The sequence below is a fragment of the Lissotriton vulgaris genome, unplaced genomic scaffold (assembly GCF_964263255.1).
Source record: "Lissotriton vulgaris unplaced genomic scaffold, aLisVul1.2 SCAFFOLD_300, whole genome shotgun sequence".
Lineage (NCBI taxonomy): Eukaryota > Metazoa > Chordata > Amphibia > Caudata > Salamandridae > Lissotriton > Lissotriton vulgaris.
The window spans coordinates 1,410,965-1,432,670 of record NW_028250131.1 but is presented as its reverse complement, the minus strand read 5'-3'; the positions used below and the strand labels follow the sequence as shown (position 1 = coordinate 1,432,670).

Here is a 21,706-nt window from a genome sequence, read left to right as displayed (position 1 = left end):
CACCCACACCTTTCATGTCCCCATCTCTTGCACCCACACCTCTCTCATGTACCCATCTCTTGCACCCACACCTCTCTCCTGTCTCCATCTCTTGCACCCACATCTCTCTTGTGTCCCTATCTCTTATACCAACACCTCTCAGGTCCCCATCTCGTGCGCCCACACCTCTCTCGTGTCCCCATCTCTTGCAACCACACCTCTCTCGTGTCCCCATCTCTTGCACCCACACCTCTCTCATGTCCCCATCTCTTGCACCCACACCTCTCTAGTGTCCCATCTCTTGCACACACACCTCTCTCGTGTCCCCATCTCTTATACCAACTCCTCTCATGTCCCAATCTCTTGTACCCACACCTCTCTCATGTCCCCATCTCTTGCACCTACACCTCTCTCGTGTCCCCATCTCTTGCACCCACACCTCTCTTGTGTCCCTATTTCTTATACCAGCACCTCTCAGGTCCCCATCAATTGCGCCCACACCTCTCTCGTGTCCCCATCTCTTGCCCCCAAATCTCTCTCGTGTCCCCATCTCCTGCACCCACACCTCTCTCGTGTCCCCATCTCTTGCACCAACTCCTCTCATGTCCCCATCTCTTGCACCCACACCTCTCTTGTGTCCCTATCTCTTATACCAGCACCTCTCAGGTCCCCATCAATTGCGCCCACACCTCTCTCGTGTCCCCATCTCTTGCCCCCACATCTCTCTGGTGTCCCCATCACCTGCACCCACACCTCTCTCATGTCCCCATCTCTTGCACCCACACCTCTCTTGTGTCCTCACCTCTTGTACCCACACCTCTCTTGTGTCCCCATCTCTTACAACAACTCCTCTCATGTCTACATCTCTTGCACCCACACCTCTCATGTCTACATCTCTTGCACCCACACCTCTCTCGTGTCCCCATCTCTTGCACCCACACCTCTCATGTCCCCATCTCTTGTACCCACACCTCTCTCTTGTCCCCATCTCTTGCACCCACACCTCTCTTGTGTCTCCATCTCTTGCATCCCCTCCTCTCATGTCCCCATCTCTTGTACCCACACCTCTCTTGTGTCCCCATCTCTTGCCCCCACACCTCTCTAGTGTCCCATCTCTTGTACCCACACCTCTCTTGTGTCCCCATCTCTTACACCAACTCCTCTCATGTCCCCATCTCTTGTACCCACACCTCTCTCGTGTCCCCATCTCTTGCACCCACACCTCTTTTGTGTCCCATCTCTTGCACCCACACCTCTCTAGTGTCCCATCTCTTGCACCCACACCTCTCTTGTGTCCCCATCTCTTGCACTCACACCTCTCATGTCCCCATCTCTTGTACCCACACCTCTCTCGTATCCCCATTTCTTGCACCCACACTTCTCTTGTGTCACCATCTCTTGCACCCACACCTCTCTCATGCCCCCATCTCTTGCACGCACACCTCTCATGTCCCCTCTCGTGCATCCGCACCCCTCTGGTGTCCCCATCTCTTTCACCCACAGCTCTCTCGTTTCCCCATCTCTTGTACCCACACCTCTCTCGTGTCCCCATCTCTTACACCCACACCTCTCATGTCTACATCTCTTGCACCCACAGCTCTCATGTCTACATCTCTTTCACCCACACCTCTCTCGTGTCCCCATCTCTTGCACCCACACCTCTCTCGTGTCCCCATCTCTTGCACCCACACCTCTCTTGTGTTCCCCATCTCTTACACCAACTCCTCTCATGTCCCCATCTCTTGTACCCACACCTCTCTCGTGTCCACATCTCTTGCACCCACACCTCTCTTGTATCACCATCTCTTGCACCCACACCTCTCTCATGCCCCCATCTCTTGCACTCACACCTCTCATGTCCCCTCTCTTGCATCCACACCCCTCGGGTGTCTCCATCTCTTGTACCCACACCTCTCCCATGTCCCCATCTCTTACACCCACGCCTCTCTCGTTTCCCCATCTCTTGTACCCACACCTCTCTCGTGTCCCCATCTCTTACACCCACACCTCTCATGTCTACATCTCTTGCACCCACACCTCTCATGTCTACATCTCTTGCACCCACACCTCTCTCGTGTCCCAATCTCTTGCCCCCACCTCTCTAGTGTCATCTCTTGCACCCACACCTCTCTTGTGTCCCCATCTCTTACACCAACTCCTCTCATGTCCCCATCTCTTGTACCCACACCTCTCTCGTGTCCCCATCTCTTGCACCCACACCTCTCTCGTGTCCCCATCTCTTGCACCCACACCTCTCTAGTGTCCCATCTCTTGCACCCACACCTCTCTTGTGTCCCCCATCTCTTACACCAACTCCTCTCATGTCCCCATCTCTTGTACCCACACCTCACTCGTGTCCCCATCTCTTGCACCCACACCTCTCTTGTGTCCTTCTCCTACCTGGCCGCCAAGACCTGGAACTCCCTCCCGACCGACCTGCGCTTGACCCAAGACCACCTCTCCTTCAGGAAGAAGCTCAAGACCTGGCTGTTCGAGCAGTAACGGCACCCCCCCCCCCAAGCGCCTTGAGACCCTACGGGTAAGTAGTGCGCTCTATAAATGTCTTTGATTGATTGATTGATTGACCATCTCTTGCACCCACACCTCTCTCATGCCCCCATCTCTTGCACTCACACCTCTCATGTCCCCTCTCTTGCATCCACACCCCTCTGGTGTCTCCATCTCTTGTACCCAAACCTCTCTCGCGTCCCCATCTCCTACACCCACACCTCTCTCGTTTCCCCATCTCTTGTACCCACACCTCTCTCGTGTCCCCATCTCGTGTACCCACACCTCTCTCGTGTCTCCATCTCTTGCATCCACACCTCTCTCGTGTCCCCATCTCTTGCACCCACGCCTCTCATGTCCCCATCTTTTGCACCCACACCTCTCTCGTGTCCCCATCTCTTGGACCCACACCTCTCTTGTGTGCCCATCTCTTACACCCACACCTTTCATGTCCCCATCTCTTGCACCCACACCTCTCTCGTGTCCCCATCTCTTGCACCCACACCTCTCTTGTGCCCCCATCTCTTGCACCCACACCTCTCTCGGGTCCCCATCTCTTGCACCCACTCCTCTCATGTCTACATCTCTTGCACCTACACCTCTCATGTCCCCATCTCTTGTACCCACACCTCTCATGTCCCCATCTCTTACACCCACACCTCTCTTGTATCCCCATCTCTTACACCCACACTTCTCTCATGTCTCCGTCTAACACCCACACCTCTCTCGTGTCCCCATCTCTTGCACCCACACCTCTCTTGTGTCCCCATCTCTTGCACCCACACCTCTCTCGTGTGCCCATCTCTTGCACCCACACCTCTCTTGTGTCCCCATCTCTTGCACCAACACCTCTCAGGTCCTCATCTCTTGTACCCACACCTCTCTTGTGTCCCCATCTCTTACACCCACACCTGTACCCACACCTCTCATGTCCCCATCTCTTGTACCCACACCTCTCTCGTGTCCCCATCTCTTGCACCCACACCTCTCATGTCCCCATCTCTTGCACCCACACCTCTCTCGGGTCCCCATCCCTTGCACCCACACCTCTCTTGTGTCCCTATCTCTTATACCAACACCTCTCAGGTCCCCATCTATTGCACCGACACCTCTCTCGTGTCCCCATCTCTTGCACCCACACCTCTCTCGTGTCCCCATCTCTTGCTGCACCCACACCTCTCTCGTGTCCCCATCTCTTGCACCCACACCTCTCTCGTGTCCCCATCTCTTGCTGCACCCACACCTCTCTCGTGTCCCCATCTCTTGCACCCACACCTCTCTCATGTCCCCATCTCTTGCACCCACACCTCTCTTGTGTCCCTATCTCTTATACCAACACCTCTCAGGTCCCCATCTCTTGCACCCACACCTCTCTTGTGTCCCCATCTCTTGCTGCACCCACACCTCTCTCGTGTCCCCATCTCTTGCACCCACACCTCTCTCGTGTCCCCATCTCTTGCACCTACACCTCTCTCGTGTCCCCATCTCTTGCACCCATACCTCTCTCGTGTCCCCATCTCTTGCACCCACACCTCTCTCGTGTCCCCATCTCTTGCTGCACCCACACCTCTCTCGTGTCCCCATCTCTTGCTGCACCCACACCTCTCTCGTGTCCCCATCTCTTGCTGCACTCACACCTCTCTCGTGTCCCCATCTCTTGCACCCACACCTCTCTCGTGTCCCCACCTCTTGCACCCACACCTCTCTCGTGTCCCCATCTCTTGCACCCACACCTCTCTAGTGTCCCATCTCTTGCACCCACACCTCTCTTGTGTCCCCCATCTCTTACACCAACTCCTCTCATGTCCCCATCTCTTGTACCCACACCTCACTCGTGTCCCCATCTCTTGCACCCACACCTCTCTTGTGTCCTTCTCCTACCTGGCCGCCAAGACCTGGAACTCCCTCCCTCCCGACCTGCACTTGACCCAAGACCACCTCTCATTCAGGAAGAAGCTCAAGACCTGGCTGTTCGAGCAGTAACAGCACCCCCCCCAAGCGCCTTGAGACCCTACGGGTAAGTAGTGCGCTCTATAAATGTCTTTGATTGATTGATTGATTGACCATCTCTTGCACCCACACCTCTCTCATGCCCCCATCTCTTGCACTCACACCTCTCATGTCCCCTCTCTTGCATTCACACCCCTCTGGTGTCTCCATCTCCTGTACCCAAACCTCTCTCGCGTCCCCATCTCCTACACCCACACCTCTCTCGTTTCCCCATCTCTTGTACCCACACCTCTCTCGTGTCCCCATCTCTTGTACCCACACCTCTCTCGTGTCTCCATCTCTTGCATCCACATCTCTCTCGTGTCCCCATCTCTTGCACCCACGCCTCTCATGTCCCCATCTTTTGCACCCACACCTCTCTCGTGTCCCTATCTCTTGGACCCACACCTCTCTTGTGTGCCCATCTCTTACACCCACACCTTTCATGTCCCCATCTCTTGCACCCACACCTCTCTCGTGTCCCCATCTCTTGCACCCACACCTCTCTTGTGCCCCCATCTCTTGCACCCACACCTCTCTCGGGTCCCCATCTCTTGCACCCACTCCTCTCATGTCTACATCTCTTGCACCTACACCTCTCATGTCCCCATCTCTTGTACCCACACCTCTCATGTCCCCATCTCTTACACCCACACCTCTCTTGTATCCCCATCTCTTACACCCACACTTCTCTCATGTCTCCATCTAACACCCACACCTCTCTCGTGTCCCCATCTCTTGCACCCACACCTCTCTTGTGTCCCCATCTCTTGCACCCACACCTCTCTCGTGTGCCCATCTCTTGCACCCACACCTCTCTCGTGTCCCCATCTCTTGCACCAACACCTCTCAGGTCCTCATCTCTTGTACCCACACCTCTCTTGTGTCCCCATCTCTTACACCCACACCTGTACCCACACCTCTCATGTCCCCATCTCTTGTACCCACACCTCTCTCGTGTCCCCATCTCTTGCACCCACACCTCTCATGTCCCCATCTCTTGCACCCACACCTCTCTCGGGTCCCCATCCCTTGCACCCACACCTCTCTTGTGTCCCTATCTCTTATACCAACACCTCTCAGGTCCCCATCTCTTGCACCGACACCTCTCTCGTGTCCCCATCTCTTGCACCCACACCTCTCTCGTGTCCCCATCTCTTGCTGCACCCACACCTCTCTCGTGTCCCCATCTCCTGCACCCACACCTCTCTCGTGTCCCCATCTCTTGCTGCACCCACACCTCTCTCGTGTCCCCATCTCTTGCACCCACACCTCTCTCATGTCCCCATCTCTTGCACCCACACCTCTCTTGTGTCCCTATCTCTTATACCAACACCTCTTAGGTCCCCATCTCTTGCACCGACACCTCTCTCGTGTCCCCATCTCTTGCATTCACACGTCTCTCGTGTCCCCATCTCTTGCACCCACACCTCTCTCGTGTCCCCATCTCTTGCTGCACCCACACCTCTCATGTCCCCATCTCTTGCACCCACACCTCTCTTGTGTCCCCATCTCTTGCTGCACCCACACCTCTCCCGTGTCCCCATCTCTTGCACCCACACCTCTCCCGTGTCCCCATCTCTTGCACCCACACCTCTCTCGTGTCCCCATCTCTTGCACCCACACCTCTCTCGTGTCCCCATCTCTTGCACCCACACCTCTCTTGTTTCCCCATCTCTTGCTGCACCCACACCTCTCTTGTGTCCCCATCTCTTGCACCCACACCTCTCTCCTGTCCCCATCTCTTGCACCCACCCCTCTGGTGTCTTCATCTCTTGCACCCACCCCTCTGGTGTCTCCATCTCTTGCACCTACACCTCTCTCGTGTCCCCATCTCTTGCACCCATACCTCTCTCGTGTCCCCATCTCTTGCACCCACACCTCTCTCGTGTCCCCATCTCTTGCTGCACCCACACCTCTCTCGTGTCCCCATCTCTTGCACCCACACCTCTCTCGTGTCCCCATCTCTTGCTGCACCCACACCTCTCTCGTGTCCCCATCTCTTGCTGCACCCACACCTCTCTCGTGTCCCCATCTCTTGCACCCACACCTCTCTCGTGTCCCCATCTCTTGCACCCACACCTCTCTCGTGTCCCCATCTCTTGCTGCACCCACACCTCTCTCGTGTCCCCATCTCTTGCACCCACACCTCTCTCGTGTCCCCATCTCTTGCGCCCACACCTCTCTTGTGTCCCCATCTTGTAGTACTGAAAATCCGAATTCGTGTAACCATCCTGGACTCGAGAATAAAACTTCATTGTAATACGACGAATTTAGTATCAAAAGACCGAGAATGGCGAGTACATTATGCACAAGCATTTTAGTCGCATTCGAAGGATGCTTTCACCTGGAGATCGTCAATCGTACCCTGAACCCTTGGCTTCCATTTTGTATATGGCAGCCATTTTGTATGTTGCCCTTTACATAGGCTTGATCCAATATCAAAAGGACACGCACTCCTTGATTGACTTTTCCGTGACCTGGGCAGGTTGAAACCATTGCCCCAGGCCAAGCTCGCTTGGTCAGTTCCTCTCCCAGTGGCCGGTCAAGATAGCATCTAGGCGCACCCGGCCATAAAACCCTTTTCATCACACACACGCACCCTACCGAATCCTGCCCACACCTGGCCCCACTCTTTTTCTCTTACTTGTTTTATGATGGGGACGTGCTCGTTTTATTGGGGGAACACCGATATCTGATTGAAATGCCGGACCTTGCCGAGTAATTTATTATGTATTGGACAAACAAAATGTGAGCTTGTCATCATAACTCTGTTACTTATTTGTGGTCGAAATATGTGAATAGTATCCTGAAAATCTAGGAATGTTTGCCTGAAGCTTATTATTTTGCATAAAAAGAGAAGCCTGACTTCGAGAATTGAAGCAGTCTCCTGAGAACATACTTCCCGTGTGTTGTACTTCTAGGACACTTGTTACCTTGGTTGCAGCCAATAAATCGATCTTTGACTTCACCTAGAAGACTCTGAGTTTCTGTGGTCTGAATCAGGAAGAACTCGAGGTCTTTGGGTGTACCCTGGCACCGCTGGGTTACCGGATCAGTACCGGTTCTGAAAAACCCAGTACCTCAATCTCTTGCACCCACACCTCTCTCGTGTCCCCATCTCTTGCACCCACACCTCTCTCGTGTCCCCATCTCTTGCACCCACACCTCTCTCTTGTCCCCATCTCTTGCACCCACACCTCTCTCGTGTCCCCATCTCTTGCACCCACACCTCTCTCTTGTCCCCATCTCTTGCACCCACCCCTCTGGTGTCTTCATCTCTTGCACCACACCTCTCTCGTGCCCCCATCTCTTGCACCCACACCTCTCTCGTGTCCCCATCTCTTGCTGCACCCACCCCTCTGGTGTCTTCATCTCTTGCACCCACACCTCTCTCGTGCCCCCATCTCTTGCACCCACACCTCTCTCTTGTCCCCATCTCTTGCACCCACCCCTCTGGTGTCTTCATCTCTTGCACCCACACCTCTCTCGTGTCCCCATCTCTTGCACCCACACCTCTCTCGTGTCCCCATCTCTTGCACCCACACCTCTCTCGTGTCCCCATCTCTTGCTGCACCCACACCTCTCTCGTGTCCCCATCTCTTGCACCCACACCTCTCTCGTGTCCCCATCTCTTGCACCCACACCTCTCTCGTGTCCCCATCTCTTGCTGCACCCACACCTCTCTCGTGTCCCCATCTCTTGCTGCACCCACACCTCTCTCGTGTCCCCATCTCTTGCTGCACCCACACCTCTCTCGTGTCCCCATCTCTTGCACCCACACCTCTCTCGTGTCCCCATCTCTTGCTGCACCCACCCCTCTGGTGTCTTCATCTCTTGCACCCACACCTCTCTCGTGCCCCCATCTCTTGCACCCACACCTCTCTCTTGTCCCCATCTCTTGCACCCACCCCTCTGGTGTCTTCATCTCTTGCACCCACACCTCTCTCGTGTCCCCATCTCTTGCACCCACACCTCTCTCGTGTCCCCATCTCTTGCACCCACACCTCTCTCATGTCCCCATCTCTTGCACCCACACCTCTCTCTTGTCCCCATCTCTTGCACCCACACCTCTCTCGTGTCCCCATCTCTTGCACCCACACCTCTCTCTTGTCCCCATCTCTTGCACCCACACCTCTCTCGTGTCCCCATCTCTTGCACCAACTCCTCTCATGTCCCCATCTCTTGCACCCACACCTCTCTCGTGTCCCCATCTCTTGCACCCACCCCTCTGGTGTCTTCATCTCTTGCACCCACACCTCTCTCGTGTCCCCATCTCTTGCACCCACACCTCTCTCGTGTCCCCATCTCTTGCACCCACACCTCTCTCGTGTCCCCATCTCTTGCTGCACCCACACCTCTCTTGTCCCCATCTCTTGCACCCACCCCTCTGGTGTCTTCATCTCTTGCACCCACACCTCTCTCGTGTCCCCATCTCTTGCTGCACCCACACCTCTCTCGTGTCCCCATCTCTTGCTGCACCCACACCTCTCTCGTGCTGTAGCGATCACCCTGGGGAACAAGGTCTGGAGAGGGCGGCTAGCGGTAGTCAGAGAAAGAAATTACCGCATATCGCCACTAGAGGGTGTTCGGCGACTGCGGAACTACAATCCCCAGAGGCCCATCAGACTAGGAAACGGAAGAGAAGTGATTACAAAAGCCTTCGGAAGTAACGGCTCGGGGCTTGTCAATCAGGACCTTGAGCGTAGTTTGGATTGGGCCATGCCGGTTTAGTTTGAACGGAGTTCAAGAGTTTTGTAAGTCCTGAGCAGAACGGAGTCTGCTCCTGAATCGTCTCGAGACTGTTTCTTGCAACACTGTGTTTCTTTTAAGCGAGTCCCCGCAGTTTTTTGTAAGACGGAAGAACTCGCTCTAGTCAGTGGCGTTTGTGAGACCCGCGCAGGAGCGCGTTGTCGTCTCCGTCACTGTAGTATTCCTGGGTAACCTATTTCGGAACTTCGTGGCGTGCCGGCCGGTACGCTTTTCCAGGAGAATCCCTTGCTGATTTTGTTTTCATTTTTTCCTTGCTGATTTTGCCTTCATTCCGAACCAGGATTGGGATATCTCTACGTCTTGGTTCTATCGAATGGATTGTTGTTTCCTGTGTTACTATCCTAAGGGCTTTCCTCAGCGATCCAGTCCCACTTTACAGTTAGTATCTTTTGGTAAAGTACATCTTGTCATTTTATATCCTGTCCCAGTCCGGAGTTCTAAACTGTTGGTTATTCTTCTTTCCCCTTCTGCAGAGTATTCCGGGGGTCCTAGAGACTGGCAAGAAAGTGGGTGGACGAATTCCCTGTATTCCTGAAGAGCCCAAGAGGACGTTTTATTTTGGTTATATCCCCCTTTTTCCCGGAAGGTACTTGCGCATAGTTGTGTTATCCTACACTGTGTGCGGTGCGTTCTGGAGACGAGGGGGACTAGTCATCCTTCCATCGTTCCTGCTGACATCTTTCAGAGGTTAGTGGTAATATCCATTGACGTCGTGACAGATTGACAAGCCCACGAAATTCGTCAGCCTGAACGATGGATACTACTACAGTGTTAACCACTTTGCTGGAGAGCGTGAACGCACTCCAGCAGGAGGTACATGCTGCAAGGCAAGAAAATGTAGACCTTAGAACAGAAGTGAGTACGTTAAGACGGGAGGTGGCGGGTATTTCTCGCAAAGGGCGGAGTTACATTAGAGAGGCGACACTTCCCCCCCCTTCTCAAAACCTAGATGGGGCGGCCATGGGAGGTGGGTTTTTTACTTCACCACCCTCTAATCCCTCACCTTATAGTCCTGGTCCCACAGTTCATGTTATCCAGAATCCAGGTATACCATTGGCACCACCAGAGCGATTCTATGGGGACACGAAGAAATTTGAAACTTTTTTGAATCAATGTAGGCTCCATTTCCTTTGTAAACCTACCATTTTTGTGGATGATGCTTCCAAAACTTCGTTCATGATGTCATACATGGGCGGAAACGCAGCTAGTTGGACTATTCCGTTGATGGAAAGGAATGACCCTGTGCTACACAATTTCCAGGATTTCTGTAGCGAAATGAGAAAGCTGTTTGACAGGAAAACCCACATGCTGTCGTTAGATCGTGAACTGATGACGCTACGTCAAGGATCACAGGATCTGTTGACATATATCACCACATTCAATCGATTAATCGTTGAAACCGACTGGCCTCCAGAAAAACGTACATCATTGTTTTATCAGGGATTACGTGGGGAGTTAAAAGATGTACTTTCCCAAGTGGTACAATTGCCCAAGACTTGTGATGAATTGATAGATCTTGCGGTCCAGCTGGATCACCGAGTTCAAGACAGGAAAGGGGACAAGAATAGAGGAGAAGTGCGATCCTATTTTCCGAAGCCTCGCCCACCCCCAGAGGAATACAACAAACCCGGGGTGGGAGTAGAACCCATGCAAATAGGAGGAGTGAGGGGTCCATTGTCCCCTGAAGAACGAGAGAAAAGACGCCTGCAAAAGTTATGTCATTATTGCGGGAAAAGTGGTCATTTCATTAAAGAATGCCGAGCTAGAGGAAGAACAAACAATCCGGGTCTAAGTCCTCGTAATCAAGTTGCAGCCACACAGGAATCGGAAAACTGAAGAGCCCAAGTACGGACGGGATCTCCGTCTTGGGTAAGGAAAAAGAAGAAAAGATCCCTTTGTATCTTGCAAACACCATGCAACCTTCCGTGGCTCATATGTGCATTACCGTGTCCCTGCAAATAACTGTGAACAGTGTAATCACGGTGTCTGCTCTATTGGATTCAGGAGCCACAGGAAATTTCATCGACCAACAGTATGCTCGGAGGATGGGTATTCAAAAAGAGAAGAAAAAGATCCCTGAAATGGTGAATGCCGTGGATGGTAAGGCCCTGACCTCGGGCCCAGTGTGCTTTCACACGGAAGCCTTAGTGATGTATGTTGGTGAGAACCATCAGGAAATCATACAATTCGACATCATCGACGCTCCACAATTCCGCCTCATTCTCGGAATGCCCTGGTTGACTTTACATGACCCTGTGGTGCAATGGGCTGCACGTACCGTATCCCTGACATCTCAGTACTGTCAAGAACATTGCTGCCCTCCCCTCATGTCAGAAGACCAGTGTGAAACGAAGGCCATTTGTCTTGCCCAAGGATGTGTTGAAGGAATGTATTGCTGTGCTACCTCTCTTCCCAGTGAATACACGTCTTACAAGGATGTCTTCGACAAAAAGAAAGCAACAAGTCTACCACCCCACAGACCTTACGATTGTCGAATTGATCTTGTTCCCGGGGCCGACATCCCCTGCAGCCGTGTGTATGCACTGACTGAGCCTGAAACGCGATACTTGAAGACATATTTGGAGGAACTCCTTGCTTCGGGGTTTATACGCCATTCTACTTCCCCTGCTTCGTCTCCACTCTTTTTTATCACAAAAAAGGACTGTGATGAACTAAGAACGTGCATAGACTATAGGTCTATTAACAAAGTGACCATAAAGAATAGGTACCCTTTGCCCCTTATTCCTGTACTCCTGGATCAGCTGCGAGGGGCTCAAGTGTTCACCAAATTGGATCTTCGTGGTGCTTATCACTTGGTACGGGTACAGTCTGGTGACGAGTGGAAAACGGCCTTCCGTACGAAGTTTGGGTTATACGAGTACCAAGTGATGCCTTTTGGGCTATGCAACGCCCCAGCTGCGTTCCAATACTTCATGGATGAAGTATTAAGAGGGCTGTTGGAAACGATTTGTATAGTATATATCGATGACATCTTGATATATTCTCGTAATATCACCGAACATGTCTGCCACGTGAAAGCAGTGCTGGATCGTCTTCGCCTCCACTCCCTGTTTGCCAAGTTAGACAAGTGTCTATTCCATGTTGAAGAAGTGGCCTTTTTGGGATATGTCATAAATGCCCAGGGGTTTCAAATGGACATGAACAAGGTAGAGGCAATAACCCAGTGGCCAGCCCCAACTCATGTGAAGTCTGTGCAGAGTTTTATGGGGTTCGCTAACTACTACCGACGGTTCATCAAGGATTTCTCTCGCATTCTCACTCCCATATCAAAACTGCTGAGAAAGAATGTATCCTTTGAGTGGACTCCAGAAGCGGATCAGGCCTTTGAAACATTGAAGAAATGTTTCACTCAGGCACCCATACTGCGACATCCGGATCCTAGTCTACCGTTTGTGGTCGAAACAGATGCTTCACAATATGCCCTTGGTGGAGTGTTGTCCCAGCGCCATCCCGAGACGGGACAGTTACATCCAGTGGCCTTTTATTCCTGCAAACTCTCCCCCTGTGAGGTGAATTACTCAATCACGGATAAAGAACTATTGGCCATTAAACGGGCATGTGAAGAATGGAGACATTACTTGTTGGGGGCTCTGCATACAGTCGAAATCTACACGGATCATCGAAATCTGCTGTTTTTAAAGACTGCGAAAGCGCTAACTCCCAGGCAGTTAAGGTGGTCTCTTTTCTTTTCGGACTACGATTTCATCATAAAATACAGACCTGGAACCCAGAATGGCAAGGCAGATGCGCTATCCCGCAGAGTAGATCATGCAGAACCCCAGCAGATGACACATGAGGAACCTCCTCCTATTATTTCTCCTTTGGCCTTTCCGACATCAACGTTGGCACTTGTGGTATCGGGAGAATTCCTGGACGACGTCAAGGTGGCAACATCACAGATCGATGGCAAGGCATGGATGCAGGAAGAACCAGATCATAGAAGTTCCAAGGATGACCTACTATATCATTATCATGCTCTCTATGTGCCCCTGAAAATCCTCCAAGAACAAACCATGCATTGGTGTCATGATTCTACACTCGGAGGTCATCTGGGAGAATACAAGACCATCGCTAACATGGAACGTTCCTTTTGGTGGCCCTCGCTGCGAAAAGATGTCAAAGACTATGTACAAAAATGTGCGGTTTGTGCTCAGAGTAAGGCCAGTCATTCCAAACCTGTGGGGTTCTTACGTCCCATTCCTATTCCACCCTCTCCTTGGCATACAGTGTCGATGGATTTTATTGTGGAATTACCCCCGTGTGAGACATACACTACCATTCTAGTAGTCATAGATCATCTGACGAAAATGGGTCATTTTATTCCTTTGAAGAAATTGCCTTCCTCCTCTGAATTGGCTTTGGTTTTTCTACAGCATGTGGTGCGAGCCCATGGTATACCTAGAGTATTAATCACTGACCGGGGTTCGCAGTTTACCTCTCGTTTTTGGAAGGCTCTTTGCCAGGCATTGCATATGGAGGCTCGTTTATCGACCAGTTTCCATCCGCAAACAGATGGGAAAACGGAGCGACTTAACCAGTCCCTAGAACAATATTTACGGTGTTTTACTTTGCTGAACACCGGTGACTGGTTTCCTCTGGTATGGATGGCTGAATTTGCATATAATAACGCCGACCATTCCACCCTAGGTTGTTCACCTTTTTTTTGTTCATATGGATTCCATCCTGATATGCTTCCTTTTGAGTGGCCTATCACCTCCACGCATCCATCCATACAGGAGCATCACGCTCACCTTCGGGCTGTTTTGATTGACGCTAGGAACCACCTGGCGCAATCGCAAGCATCCCAGAAACGATGTGCAGATCGAAAAAGGGTTCCTGAGCCTGAATACAAGGTGGGGGATAAGGTCTGGTTATCCACTAGGAACTTACAATTGAAGGGAAAGGGTAAACTGGCTCCCAAGTACATAGGGCCCTATGGAATTGAGAGGATTATTAACCCTGTGGCTGTACGTTTATCCCTTCCCCTTTCTTGGCGGCTCCATCCAGTATTCCATGTATCTCTGCTTCGTCCCTGTCGGGTAGGAATGAGGCTTCCTTCTCGCCCAGGCCCCATCGATCTGGACGGGGATGAGGAGTATGAGGTAGAGGAGATCCTAGATTCCCGTTTGTCCCGAGGGAGGGTGCAATACCTGGTTTCGTGGAAGGGATATGGAGTGGAAGACAGAACTTGGGAACCATCGGCCAATTTGCATTGCCCTCTGTTGCTGGACCGGTTCCATGACACCTATCCTAGCAAGCCAGGACGACCGCCGGGACGTCGGTCCTTGAGGGGAGGCTCTGTAGCGATCACCCTGGGGAACAAGGTCTGGAGAGGGCGGCTAGCGGTAGTCAGAGAAAGAAATTACCGCATATCGCCACTAGAGGGTGTTCGGCGACTGCGGAACTACAATCCCCAGAGGCCCATCAGACTAGGAAACGGAAGAGAAGTGATTACAAAAGCCTTCGGAAGTAACGGCTCGGGGCTTGTCAATCAGGACCTTGAGCGTAGTTTGGATTGGGCCATGCCGGTTTAGTTTGAACGGAGTTCAAGAGTTTTGTAAGTCCTGAGCAGAACGGAGTCTGCTCCTGAATCGTCTCGAGACTGTTTCTTGCAACACTGTGTTTCTTTTAAGCGAGTCCCCGCAGTTTTTTGTAAGACGGAAGAACTCGCTCTAGTCAGTGGCGTTTGTGAGACCCGCGCAGGAGCGCGTTGTCGTCTCCGTCACTGTAGTATTCCTGGGTAACCTATTTCGGAACTTCGTGGCGTGCCGGCCGGTACGCTTTTCCAGGAGAATCCCTTGCTGATTTTGTTTTCATTTTTTCCTTGCTGATTTTGCCTTCATTCCGAACCAGGATTGGGATATCTCTACGTCTTGGTTCTATCGAATGGATTGTTGTTTCCTGTGTTACTATCCTAAGGGCTTTCCTCAGCGATCCAGTCCCACTTTACAGTTAGTATCTTTTGGTAAAGTACATCTTGTCATTTTATATCCTGTCCCAGTCCGGAGTTCTAAACTGTTGGTTATTCTTCTTTCCCCTTCTGCAGAGTATTCCGGGGGTCCTAGAGACTGGCAAGAAAGTGGGTGGACGAATTCCCTGTATTCCTGAAGAGCCCAAGAGGACGTTTTATTTTGGTTATATCCCCCTTTTTCCCGGAAGGTACTTGCGCATAGTTGTGTTATCCTACACTGTGTGCGGTGCGTTCTGGAGACGAGGGGGACTAGTCATCCTTCCATCGTTCCTGCTGACATCTTTCAGAGGTTAGTGGTAATATCCATTGACGTCGTGACACGTGCCCCCATCGCTTGCACCCACACCTCTCTCGTGTCCCCATCTCTTGCTGCACCCACACCTCTCTCATGTCCCCATCTCTTGCACCCACACCTCTCTCTTGTCCCCATCTCTTGCTGCACCCACACCTTTCTTGTGTCCCCATCCCTTGCACCCACACCTCTCTCTTGTCCCCATCTAAGAGGCGCCAACTGACCCCACTCCTGTGCAGGCGCTTCAGCTCGCCCAAAGCACGGGCTTCTGTGCAGGGGCTTAACAAAGGCCCCAGCAGGCCCCGCGATGCGGGCGGGCGGGGGGGGGGGGGGGGGAGGGGGCAGGCTTTACAATACTGAAGAGGGCCCCTTCAGTCCCTACTGATGTGAGTGTGGGGGGCCTTTCAGCACATCTTGCAGGGGGGCTCTCACGTTTTGTTACTCACCTGCCGCAGATCACACGGCACGCTCACCTGCCGCAGATCACACGGCGCTCACCTGCCGCAGATCACACGGCGCGCTCACCTGCCGCAGATCACACGGCGCTCACCTGCAGCAGATCACACAGCGCGCTCACCAGCAGCAGATCACACGGCGCTCACCTGCAGCAGATCACACGGCGCGCTCACCTGCCGCAGATCACACAGCGCGCTCACCTGCCGCAGATCACACGGCGCTCACCTGCAGCAGATCACACAGCGCGCTCACCTGCAGCAGATCACACGGCGCGCTCACCTGCGGTGCGGTTACTTCACACGGTGCGGTTACTCCACACAGCAGTCCGAGGTGAACATAACTCGCCTACCTGTGTCTGCCGTCCAAGGGTTGTGTGCTTCCCTCCTCCCCCCCCCCCCATTACCAGTGACGTCGGAAGTGATTCATTGCGTGGGGGTGGACACCCTGCAAGCACCTCCACCGGGAGCGATGTGAGAGTTTGCAGGACGGATGGTTACCAATTAATGTAACCTCCCCCCCTGCTAGACAGGGTGGGGTGGCATTATCGTGTAGACATGAGCTCAGGCATATATTGCAGTATTTTACCTCTAATTGTACTTTGTTTTCTCTTGTAACCTTCACAGATGTCACTTTTTCCTCCTGTAATGCACCGTTTGCTCCTCTTGTATTTTGTCTGCTCACAATGGTCACTTTTACCTCATGTAACTTTACATCTGCTTCTGTCACCTGCTGACGTGTCCTGTCCTCACGGGTCACTTCTGGTCCTGCTGTGAAGCCTCCGACGCCCTCGGGCAAAGTCCGCGCCAGAGAAAACGCATCAAATAAAATAAAAAAAGTAACTTCCTCCCCCAGCCCCCCCCCCTCTCCTGCTTCCTCTTGTCCTCTCCGCCCCCTCCCTCTGCCCCCCCCCCCTCTCCTATTTGTGGTCTGTGGTGCGGCCTCCTGTATGGGCCTGTGAAGAGCCTTCCTGCTCTGAACACACCCCACGCCTCGTGCCCCCCCCCTCCTGGCTGCACCCCTCTCGGACTGAAGCACAGCTCCCCCCCCCCCCCCCAGCTCTTCCCTGGTCCTGCCCCCTCCCATCCACAGACACCCCCCCCCCCCGCCCCTCCCAAAATTCCTGCTCTAGGGTCTGCTCACCTTGGTGCTCCCCCCCCCCCTCATTCCCCCCCCCCCCCCCCCCCCCCCGGCGTTATAGTTCTGTCCCCCAGGGGCGCCTCTCCTCATATGCAGGGCTTCGCAGCGCTCTGTGGTGGGAGGGACCATCTAGAGGGGCTTGGGGGGGGGGGGGGGGGAGGGAGGGTGCAACAACCCCCTCTGTGGCCTTTTATTTATTTATGCGTTTTTATATAGCGCGGACTTTACCCGAAGGTGTCAGAGCGCTTCACAATAGGAACAGAACTGATACAAGAGAACATTACAAGTGCACAAAAAACAAAAGCAAACGTTACATTAAATGAAGCAAAAATGACAATCGTCCTGACTATCTCTGTCTGGGGGGGTCCCTTAGAACGGCCCCTGGCTCTGTCGTTGCTGCTTTCGAACACAGACGGAATATGAAACTACAAGTCCCAGAATGCAACAGTGAATGTAAACGGTGCATTACAATCTGACAATGATATACGGCAGCACAAGGCTGACTCAAGAGGGGGTGATGAGTATGGGGGGCGGGGGGCTCTCATGGACGTCAGAGTCTGGGGGCAGAGGGGAGTGTATGGCCCCCAAACCAAGAGCACACTGCATAATGCACAGCACGCACCTGATGTGACGTCTACATGTGCGTGCGCAGCATCCTGTCGTGCAGTGAGACACTGAGCACTGAGTGCAGCACTGAACCGCACCCGTGCTGCTGTCCTATGTGCTGCACACGAGGACAGAAGGAGGGGGACAGGAGACGAAAGGACAGCAGAAGAGGGCACAGGGAGGGCACAGGAGCTTGACGTGCAGTGAGACACTGTACAGTGAGTGCAGCACTGAACCGCACCCGTGCTGCTGTCCTATGTGCTGCACAGGAGGACAGAAGGAGAGGGTCAGGGGAGGAGGGCACAGGGAGGGCACAGGAAGAGGGAACTGGAGACGAGGGCACAGGTGGAGGGCACAGAGTGGGCACAGGAGCCTGACGTGCAGTGAGTGCAGCACTGAACCGCACCCGTGCTGCTTCCCTCTGGGCTGCACACGAGGACAGCAGGAGGGGAGCAGGAGACGAGGACAGGAGACGAGGACACAGGTGGAGGGCACAGGAGCCTGAGGTGCAGTGAGTGCAGCACTGAACCGCACCCGTGCTGCTTCCCTCTGGGCTGCACACGAGGACAGCAGGAGGGGAGCAGGAGACGAGGACAGGAGACGAGGACACAGGGGGAGGGCACAGGAGCCTGAGGTGCAGTGATACACTGTGCAGTGAGTGTGCAGCACTGGCCCACACCCGTGCTGCTGGCCTGCTACCCTATGTGCTGTAGCATGGACAGAAGGAGAGGAAAGGGCAGGAGATGAGAACACAGCAAGAGGGAACTGAGACGCGGACACAGGAGCCTGGTGCGCAGTGAGACACTGAGCACTGAGTGCAACACTGAACCGCACCCGTGCTGCTGCTCTTTGCGCTGCAAAGAGTCCCTCTGACGCGGTTCCGTTTTGCCCCACCACTCCTTGGCCTCATCTTCGGAACGGGCGAAGGGTTTTCTTCCCCCAAATGCTGCGCTTCGGTGTCAAATCCCACAGTGCTGCAGCCGGACCCGGGTCAGGGTCAGAGCAAGGAAGGCGAGGGCGTGACCTCACCGGGCAGCAGGGAAGGCGAGGGTGTGACGTCACTGGGCAGCAGAGAAGGCTAGGGCGTGCCTTCATTGGGAAGCAGAGAAGGTGAGGGTGTGATATCAGTAGGAAGCAGAGAAGAACAAGGTGTGACGTCACTGGGCAGCAGAGAAGGCGAGAGTGTGACATCACTGGCAGCAGAGAAGGCGGGAGTGTGACGTCACTGGGCAGATGAGAGGGCGAGGGTGTGACATCACTGGAAAGCAGAGATGGCAAGGGTGTGACATCACTGGGCAGCGGAGAAGGCGAGGGTGTGACATCAGTAGGAAGCAGAGAAGAAAAAGGTGTGACCTCACTGGACAGCAGAGAAGGCGGGAGTGTGACGTCACTGGGCAGCAGAGAGGGCAAGGGTGTGACATCACTGGAAAGCAGAGATGGCAAGGGTGTGACATCACTGGAAAGCAGGGAGGGCAAGGGTGTGACGTCACTGGAAAGCAGAGAGGGCAAGGGTGTGACTTCACTGGAAAGCAGAGATGGCAAGGGTGTGACGTCACTGGAAAGCAGGGAAAGCGAGGTTGTGACGTCACTGGGAAGTAGAAGAGGGTGAGATTAATGTGATAGCAAAGAAAGCACTGCTACATCCAAGACCCAGGAGGAAGAGAGGGGGTGAGATTAATGTGAGGGCGAAGTAAGCACTGCTACATCCAAGCCCCCAGGAGGAAGAGAGGGGGGTGACATTAATGTGATAGTGAAGTAAGCACTGCTACATCCAAGCCCCAGGAGGAAGAGAGGGGGTGAGATTAATGTGATAGTGAAGTAAGCACTGCTACATCCAAGCCACAGGAGGAAGAGAGGGGGGTGAGATTAATGCGGTGGCGAAGTAAGCACTGCTACATCCAAGCCCCAGGAGGAAGAGAGGGGAGTGAGATTAATGTGATAGAGAAGTAAGCACTGCTACATCCAAGCCCCAGAGGAAGAGAGGGGGTGAGACTAATGTGATAGAGAAGTAAGCACTGCTACATCCAAGCCCCAGAGGAAGAGAGGGGGTGAGATTAATGTGAGGGCTAAGTAAGCACTGCTACATTCAAGCCCCAGGAGGAAGAGAGGGGTGAGATTAATGTGATAGAGAAGTAAGCACTGCTACATCCAAGCCCCGAGGAAGAGAGGGGGTGAGATTAATGTGATAGTGAAGTAAGCACTGCTACATCCAAGCCCCAGGAGGAAGAGAGGGGGGTGAGATTAATGTGATAGAGAAGTAGGCACTGCTACATCCAAGCCCCAGGAGGAAGAGAGGGGGTGAGATTAATGTGATACGGAAGTAAGCACTGCTACATCCAAGCCCCAGGAGGAAGGGAGGGGGTGAGATTAATGTGATAGTGAAGTAAGCACTGCTACATCCAAGCCCCAGTAGGAAGAGAGGGGGTGAGATTAATGTGATAGTGAAGTAAGCACTGCTACATCCAAGCCCCAGGAGGAAGAGAGGGGGGTGTGATTAATGTGATAGCGAAGTAAGCACTGCTACATCCAAACCCCCATGAGGAAGAGAGGGGGGTGAGATTAATGTGATAGCGAAGTAAGCACTGGTACATCCAAACCCTCAGGAGGTAGAGAGGGGGGTGAGATTAATGTGGCGGCGAAGTAAGCACTGGTACATCCAAATGCTCAGGAGGAAGAGAGGTGGGTAAGATTAATGTGGCGGCGAAGTAAGCACTGCTACATCCAAACCCCCATCTCAAGAGGGGAGGGATCCTTTGTGAGACTCAGAACACCTTCCAAAGGCCTCACTCAGCTCAAAAACATCTCCTGGGCAAGAAATGTGGGCTAACGGCCAGAGCTGCTGACTTTGCAACAGGAAACAAGTCCAATCCTGGCCTTGGTTCAGCATCCTGTGCTTCTGGGGAAGTCATGTGATCCTCTTGTTTGTATCGAACAAACACACCCCTGACCTTGGCGCACTTACAGAGGCTCCACTGCCCTTTGGCTGTGTTTGTGCTATCGATGTAAAAGGGAAAAAAAACACACAAAAAAGAAGCATTTATTCTGTAGCTCGCTGCCCCCGCTTGTGCTTCGGAGAAATAAGATCAGAGCTGCTTATGGTGGCGCTGAGTTCAATCCCCAGCCCTGCCAGCCTCTAGGCCTCCATTAGAGTCTGGCAGCAGGAGTGCCCAGTACACGACCCCCCTGTATGCCCCCTCCCCCGCCCTGGAGTGGAGGCGGCGCCACCTTTCCACAGCTGAAGCCACTCTCGCTCCCGCGGTGGACTCCTCGGACCGACGACCCATCTGCAGCTTACCTCAGGCCTCAGGCCGTCCATCTGCAGCTTACCTCAGGCAGCCCATCTGCAGCTTACCTCAGGCCTCAGGCCACCCATCTGCAGCTTATCTCAGGCCACCCATTGGCAGATTACCTCAGGTCACCCATCTGCAGCTTACCTCAGGCCGCCCATCTGCAGCTTACCTCAGGCCGCCCATCTGCAGCTTACCTCAGGCCGCCCATCTGTAGCTTACCTCAGGCCGCCCATCTGCAGCTTACCTCAGGCTGCCCATCTGCTGCTTACCTCAGGCTGACCATCTGCAGCTTACCTCAGGTCGCCCATCTACAGCTTACCTCATGTCACCCTTCTGCAGCATACATCAGGCCTCAGGCCACCCATCTGCAGCTTACCTCAGGCCACCGATCTGCAGCTTACCTCAGGCCTCAGGCCACCCATCTGCAGCTTACCTCAGGCCACCCATCTGCAGCTTACCTCAGGCCACCCATCTGCAGCTAACCTCAGGCCTCGGCGGCCCATCTGCAGCTTACCTCAGACCTCAGGCCGCCCATCTGCAGCTTACTTCAGCCTGCCCATCTGCAGCTTACCTCAGGCCGCCCATCTGCAGCTAACCTCAGGCCTCGGCGGCCCATCTGCAGCTTACCTCAGGCGGCCCATCTGCAGCTTACCTCAGGCCACCCATCTGCAGCTTACCTCAGGC

General features: G+C 53.5%; 1 pseudogene across 1 annotated transcript in view; it reads right to left on the bottom strand.

Moving 5' to 3' along the window:
• The window catches only part of LOC147663355 (uncharacterized), an 86,470-nt pseudogene extending 69,693 nt beyond the window's left edge, over positions 1-16,777 (bottom strand). The window contains exon 1 of the transcript XR_015305350.1: positions 16,575-16,777. The product of XR_015305350.1 is annotated as an uncharacterized LOC147663355 (transcript). The remainder of the gene's footprint in view (positions 1-16,574) is intronic.
• Between the last annotated feature and the right edge of the window lie 4,929 nt (positions 16,778-21,706).